We start from the raw sequence: 8285 nt of genomic DNA on the forward strand, positions 1-8285 counted from the left end.
GGGTCGAAGAAGGCGCGGACCATCTAGGATCCGTATGCGAACAGAAAATTTATCGGCTGATCACGCCGCGGCGCTAATTCATACAAAGAGAAGAAATGACAACTGTGTCCGTGTCGCTAAAAGATTTGGAAGAACTTCATTTTCCGATAAGTAGTACTCGTGAATAGACGCAGGAGCCTTGAAGGATTCGTGTGTGAAGACTGAGTCAAGGAAAGCGAAGCGTCGTCCCTTGATGAGGCGAACTATCGAATTCTAATTGTAAAGTCGTTCATTTCGTCAGTGAACCGGAGGAGTCGCGCGAGGGCTGGCTCGCGAAATTTCGAAGGGGGAGCGTTCCCCGCGACCGCGAAAATTCTGATACCTTTGCCGTTGTGTCTTCCGACGGGCCGGCCACATGTCGCTCTTCTGAATAGAATTAGGGTTTTTTTTCATAATGTTTCTTTCTTGCCTTCGTTATTTTCGGAAAGTCCGAATCCTTTGTGTATTCGTTCTATTCATGTATTGTTATCGCGTGTAAAACCGTATCGTAACGTTAGATAGTATGCGTGCTTTAAGTTACCATATTGAATTACCTTGTGTGACTATTGAAATTGGCTTAATGTGAGATCGGAGATCGTCAGATGAAAGCGTTGATTCCCGAAATCGTTGCCGTGTGGATTATCGGGACAGATATCATACCGTTGTCGCTATTCTATTCTACCTGAAAATTTTTTTTTCTTGTGAATTTTATGAGATTTGAACTGCGTTAGGAAAGTACTGATCATTGATACTGCGATCGATACGATCTCGTGTAGTTACTTGAATAAAAAATAAAGGCAATCTCTTTGTTGTCGCAAGTAATTGTTTTTACATGCAATATTTGGTTCCTTCTCTCTCGCGCCCCATCCCGTGAACCCTCTCTCTCCCTTTAGAAACCGAGTTGCCGAACCATCATTCGCGTCTGCGACCCTTGATTAACTTGCGTAAGATAATTGTCGCGATCCTTTTATTGTGAGTGATTGACACGTACATGTGCCTGGCGCCCAACCTATCGCAAAAATAAGATTACGAGATTGATCCCAGGAGCGGCGATCACAATGTTTATTTATCTGATCATCAATTAAACAATTTGAAGACATTTTGTAACGCGCAATTAGTATAGTGATATCCAATCTACATATTATCAGCGCTTAAATTGTTTAAAGAATCTACGTCTTCATAATCCGCATCCAGGATCTCGATGTGTACACGCTCTCGCTCATCATCTAGAAGCAAGTTCCACAGACATTTTCGTTTTTCATGTCCCTTGACGTATACGACAGCATTGTCGTCTTTTTTTGTACCATGTACAGCCTTCTTAATCAAACTCTTAATTTCGCTGTATGGAATCGGTCGGAATCTTATCGCAGTCTATGGTGATGACGTATCACTCAGCGTGCGCTAGATCTGTCGGCATTTGTGAGGAAATGCCACGGTATAAGAATTTTAAAAATGTAATTAGAGAGAATGGTCCATTTTCTGAGAACAGCAAACTCTTTTACGACCCACTGTCCTCCAGCGAAGAAACCTTCTAGGTGAATGAACGTTCACACAGACATGAAATGTTGTCGAGAAGAAGATTGCGGACGATTTCGATGCATCGTAGATTTTATTGTCTCAAATTGTATTGAAGGGGCGAGGCAAAGATGCTCTTAAGTGATCTTGCGTACAACATTGATCAACGAATTATACTGAACCATACGATTGTGTATCATGAGACAGTACGCGGTGGTATTCATCGGTACGTTCTCCTTAATCTTAAATTCCAATCTCATGTCCCCGGTTCGCTCTTGACCGATTCATTCTGACGAGAGCAATCGATTACGAATGGGCCGTTATGAAAAGTCGTGACGGTGAGATTCGGTTCGAGATACTCGTATCCGTAATAATCCTTGCAGAAACGCGCGTACGTGTCGTATAGCACAGACCATCTGTTTTTGTCGAAATCCAATTTCATATCATCGTACGAATAACATTCAGAATTCAGATAAAGTTTTACGTTAGTCATATTGTACTTGTCGAATCGGCTTATGTTAGCCGTTCTTTCGACTTGTTTGCAGAGCGAAGATGATGCGGCTTCTCGAGTTGAGCAGCGGTCTTAATGGCCCACGAATGCTTGATTCTACGTTGTAACAGCGGAAACTATCCCGTCAGTCCTTACATACGGATCAGAGTTCTGGACGCTTACTAAGGCAGATGAGGAGACACTCCTTAGATTCGAGAGGAAAATTCTAAGGAAAATATATGATCTTGTCTGTGAGGAAGACTCCAGACTTCCTGAAGAAGGAGGTATAATCAGGAGCTGTACGACATTTATAATGAAGCTAACGTTGCTAAGCTTATCAGTCTTTCGAGATGGCTGGGACGCTACACGTGTATAGAAGACCTGAGAAGACGAGCCGGTCAAACAGATCTTGATGCGAAACCTAGAGGGTAACAGAAGGAGAGACAGGCCGAGAATGCGCTGAATGCTGTTGACAGAGACATACGGCAGACGCAAATATCTGATTGAAGGCAGAAGGTGCGGGACAGCTAGAGACTTATTAGGGACAGCTAGAGACTTATCTTGGAGCAAGCCAAGACTCACCCCGAGTTGTAATGCTAATGATGATGATGAATAAATTTTGACAGATGCATATTATGTACTGTTGCAGTATTATACATGTCATAGTTATACGTTATACGTTAATTTATCATATCTACCAGGTATATGCATAAGTTTTTTCCGGTTTTTTAGTAAAAAAAGACACGTAATTTTCAAGGGAAATTAATTTTTTTTTTATTCAAAATATTGGCCATCAGCTTCTACACATTTCGCCCATCTTTCAGGTAATTTATGAATACCATGCCAGAAAAAAACTGCTTGTCTTTTGCGGCAAACCATTCGTCGAGCCATTTTCCAATTTCCTCGAAATTGCTGAAGTGCTGCTCTGCGAGTGCGTGCCCCATTGATGCGAAGAGATGATAGTCAGATGGCGCCAGGTCTGGGGAGTACGGCGGGTGCGGAAGGATGTCCCATCCAAGCGATTTCAAGGTGTCTTTCACTGGTTTTGCTGTGTGAGACGGCGCATTATCGTGTAACAAAATCACTTTGCCATGTCTTCTGGCCCATTCCGGTCGTCTTTCGATTAATGCATGGTTTAAATTAATCATTTGTTGGTGATAGCGTTGTGTATTAATGGTTTCGCCGGGCTTCAAGAGTTCATAATACACAATACCGCTCTGGTCCCATCAAACACACAGCATGGTCTTCTTGCCGAAGCGATTTGGCCTTGGTGTTGATGGATCAGCTTCGCCAGGTGAAAGCGATTTTTTCCGCTTCGGGTTTTCAAAATAAATCCATTTTTCGTCACCCGTCACAATTCGATACAAAAATGATTTCCTTTCGTGGCGTTGAAGCAGCATTTCACAAGTGACTTTGCGATTTTCCATTTGACGTTCATTCAAATCGTGTGGGACCCATTTACCGAGTTTATTGATTTTTCCCATTGCTCGTAAACGTCTGCTGATTGTTTCTTGTGACACATGTAATGCTTCTGCTAATTGCCGTTGAGTTTGAGTTGGGTCATCATCCAATAACTCCTGCAATTGCTCGTCTTCGCATTTTTGTGGTCTACCAGAGCGCTCACTGTCTTTCACATTGAAATCATCACTTTTAAATTGTCGAAACCATGTCTCACATGTTCTAATCGATGGAGCGTGTTCACCATATGTTTCTACCAGCAAACGATGATTTTCAACAGCCTTTTTCTTTTGATTAAATAAAAAAAGCAATGCGTGCCGTAAATGTTCTTTTTCAGGCACAAAACTCGACACGATCACTGAACGATAAAACAAAGACGCTAGTTTTTGGCGGACTCAACTTGTGTGTGTTTGTAGTTTTAAATGTCAGACGAACAAAATGATGTATGTGTCAAATTAATACGCTGCGTACTTTTCGCTGGCGACATCTCTTAGTTAAACCAGAAAAAACTTATGCATACACCTGGTATTTATCATATCTTTATGAAAGAAAGCAATATATGTAATTATAAATAAACTTTAAATTAATAAACGTAGATGTTCTATAATTAAAAATAACTAGTATGAAAGTTGGAGATACCTGTTTTATTAATAATCTAATTCTTATCGTACATTTGGATTTTGTAATGTCACATATTTGCTGTGCATTAAAATGTTTTAACAAATCCAATGCCGGATATACACTAGTACGATTTCTCAAAGAAGATGAAAAATCAAAAATATGGTCAGAAAATATGGTCGAAAATATGCTGCTTTAGGTGAGAATTCCAAACGTTCTTTGGAAAATCTTAGATTATACAAAATAAGTGTTTATTGTAAAAATGCTGTGCAGAATACAAATAAAAAAAAGTATTTCTCCATTTAAAGTTTTCTCCATTTCAGGTTCACTTTGAGCCATCCGATTTATTAGTAGTGGGTAACCGAAAAGAAGTAAGGAAAGACACGTTACCATACCATCGCTTAACAACGATGATCGTCGGGCGGGAATATCTTACCGCGCGCTTGCATTTGCCAGTAGGCCGGGCTAATATGGTGATTTTTAAGAATTAATAACTCATTAATAATTGCGAAAATTGCAAAATGGTAGAGGACTTTTCAACTCAGTTTAGCCCGCTCTATCTACTCACGAAAATAATTGCTCTGGGATCTGTATATTTATAATATAAAAATATAATATAAAAAAAAACATAAAAAATTATGAACGATTGTTGAAGAATACAGAACATAAAAGAATTTGCAGAACATAAAAAAATATAGTTCAACATAATAAAAAGAAAAATAAAAAAGAAGCAAAATATTAAAAAAAAATAAAAATACAAATTATTACAAAAATTTAAAAAGTTAATTGTTATAAAATAAAGTGAGTTTGGTCAATCGATGACGTTGACTAATTGAACTAATTTCCTTATTCATTTATTCGAGTATGAAAATATTTTTATTATTAAGTATTGCCTACATATCGCAGTTATTAGTTGAACACGATGTGGAGTATCTATTCCAATTTCTAATTCGTCGAAACATTTAGTATCTAATGTAAATACATTTGTATGTAATACAAATTTTCTTGTTACTCTACTCTAATAACAACTTTATTGTTACGTCCGCGGCGGTCACTTCTCATGCACTCTTTCACGACGCGTGCTCACATGATCCGAAGGAAACTATGCTTGGCAACACTTGAACAACACTTTTTTTAAAACATGTAGACTTTATTTTAAACAGAGCAATTATAGAAATTCAACGGACACATGTCCGTTGGTCTCGTCGCCATGCAGAACAACCGACATAAACAACACTTCGTTGCCTCAGAGAGCGCTTTTTCTCATCCCTATTCAACGTTTCCTCTTTTGACTGCAATAAAACTCTCTTTTTTTTTTGCAGCTCTCAGGACACCAGGTTCCAGGATATTCTCCTGCTCTACCCTGAGCTGCTACTACAGGCTACCGGGCTTCGTCCTCCTGGTTCCAAAATATAGGAAATTCCCCAATCAACGACCTCTAGGAAGGTGGTCCGTCTTCCTGCCGTCGATTTCAGGACTATACTTCCTAATTTCCGATCTCTCTTCCCGAGACCTGTAGCTCTTTCCTTGGAGAAAATATCTTGCGAGCTTCTTTCTTCTTCCAGAGATTTACAAGCTTCTTTCTTCTGGAAGGAAAAAGATGACTTTTTCTCCCTTCCGAAAACGATGTTCGCCTCTTCTTTCCGGAACATTCCTCTTCATTTTTGGACAAGGGGGAGGGGAAATGACTTCCAGGGACTCTGCGTGCCTCAACACTCCCCAAGTCCCTGCCGCGGCATTTGCCCTATGTCTCTTGGAAAAATTCTGGTTCAAAAAACCGAGAGTGAGGCAGTATTCTCTTCTTCAAGCAAGTTCCAGTGCAAGATGTTCTGAATATTCAGACAGAAGTTCCTAGAGATTCTTCTTTTAGTCCGGATGACCCCTTCCAAGATAATTTTCGCTGAATCCGCTTCTTGCCTTAAAATAAATTAACTTACGCAGCAATAAAGAACATAACTTTAAAAATAATTTAAAGATCTCTCAGTCCAACACAATTCATATAGGTTCCGCTTTCCCCTACAAAATAAACTAAATCTCTCCTAGCTGTCTCTCAGAAAAATGAGCTAATCTATCCACATGAATTATTTTTTTCCTAGGTTTGCCTAGGTTTTTTTATTTTTGCCTAGGTGACTTTTGTATACAGAAGGCAACATCACTGAGTTTCTTAATTATTACGTAGAGTCCCTCCCAGCTCCTTGCTCTGCAACTTGGAAGCTCTTCTTCTCCTTCTTCGAGGATTGAAGAATCACAGCTTTTGTCCTTCTTCAAAACGAATTTGTCGAGCCTTCCGATCATATCAAATTTTGGGTCGAGACGACTTAATCTCTATCCTTTCTCTAGCCAAATTATGGATATGCTCAAGCTTTCCTCTGAGCTTCCTAATATAATTATCCACTGAACCACTTTCCTGCACTTTTGGAGAATTCCCTCTCAACAGGTACATCTACAACTTCAAGAAGATATTTATTCCCTGAATGACTCGAAAAGAGTCATCTTAAAACATCCATCTGTATTTTTTCAAAAAGAGAATCAACATTATAACTTGTAAAAGCGATTTTTATTTTCTAGGAGGGCCCTTCCTGAAAACAAACCTCACAGGACTTACACCAATCCTCTACGTTTCGTTTGCATGAGGCCCAATAAAATCGCTTCCGAATTTTATTCAACATCTTGTTTACATTAAAATGTCCTCCGGTCGAAGCAGCATGAGCTTCCTTCAAAATGTGCTCAATCCGTTTTTGAAGAGCAATTAGCTGAAGAATGCTTATCTTTAAATTCGGAGCTTCTCATTTCTTGTAAAGAACTCCATCTTTTAAAACAAGGGCATCCCAATAATTCCAATAAATTTTCGTAGGAGTGCTCCTAGAAACAATCTCTGTCCAAGGAGGGCGTTTCCCTTGCCTCGATAGATGATTCCTAAGTTCAAATCCTCTTCTTGATGCTTTCTTCATTCTTCTAAATTTTCTCCTTCAAGGACCAGACATATCCAATATTCTTCTCCTCTTTAGCAGCTTCCTTTAACTCCATCTTAGCACAATAATTACATTTGGTCGCTTCACAATGTCACCTTGATAACTTATTGATATTATTGTGAGCCTGACTTTTACGATAAATAACTTCAAACTCATATGCAATCTTTCAAGCCAACGTGCCAATTGTTCCTCCAAATTCTTGAAGGACAATAGCCATTTAAGCGAAATGTGATCGGTTCGGAAAAACTTTCGCCCATAAAGATAATGGTGAAAAGATTTCACTGAATCCACATGGCTAAAAGTTCTCGAGGGGTAACACAATAATTTTTCTCAGCTTTATTAAGCACTCGGCTAAAATAAGTTATTCCATTCTTGTCTCTATGATAAGACCGTACTAATTCCAATATTCGAAGCATCCGTGTCTAAAATAATTTCCTCTTCTCCACGTGGAAACATCAACACCGGAGAGGATATTAATATTTATTTTATTTGTTTGAAAGCTTTTTGACATTCCTCTTCCCCAGAAAAATAATTCTGATTTTCTGTTAATTTATACAGAAGTTTTGCTAATGTAGAGAAGCCTTTCACAAATCTTCGGTAATAGCAAAACCCGAGAAAGCTCCGCAATTGTTTCTTATTAGGTGTACAAAAAAGTTCTGAGCTTTAGATTTCATACAACCGAAATAACAATTTAAATTTTATATATCTTCCCGCCCTTTTGCGGTTTTAAAGCGTTGATATTTGGCCTTCTAAAATGCCATACGGTTTGGCATTTGATGCACATAACCTCAAAAATCAGTAGTGTTCACGATAGCAATAACAAAAGAGCATATTCGATTTTCCATCCACTTCGTGTTTCATCTGAAGAAAAATGCTGCTGAAGCCACTGCAATGATTTGTGCTGCATATGGAGAGAACGCTGTAAGTCATATTACATGTAAAAGATGGTATCAAAAATTTCACCAAGGAGATTTCAGTCTTGAAAATGAACCGCGTGGACGCCCTCAAAAGATTGAAACGGACGAATTGCAAGTACTGCTGGATATAAACTCTGCGCAAACTGAAAAGGAGCTTACAGAACAGCTTGGCGTTACGCAGCAAATCATTTCCGTATGTTTACATACGACAGGAAAGGTTCAGAAGGAAGGCAGATGGGTTCCGCATGAATTGTCCGAAGACAACAAAAATCGTCGGCATGACACCGCACTCACTTT

At 39.1% G+C, this 8285-nt stretch overlaps 1 pseudogene; it reads left to right on the forward strand.

Annotated features, from left to right (window-relative positions):
• The first annotated feature begins 1930 nt into the window (after positions 1-1930).
• Positions 1931-4845, forward strand: LOC148936773 (uncharacterized; annotated as a pseudogene).
• Positions 4846-8285: the final 3440 nt, after the last annotated feature.

The sequence above is a fragment of the Pogonomyrmex barbatus genome, unplaced genomic scaffold (genome assembly GCF_055798465.1).
Source record: "Pogonomyrmex barbatus isolate J1 unplaced genomic scaffold, ASM5579846v1 scaffold2, whole genome shotgun sequence".
In the NCBI taxonomy this organism is placed as follows: Eukaryota; Metazoa; Arthropoda; class Insecta; order Hymenoptera; family Formicidae; genus Pogonomyrmex; species Pogonomyrmex barbatus.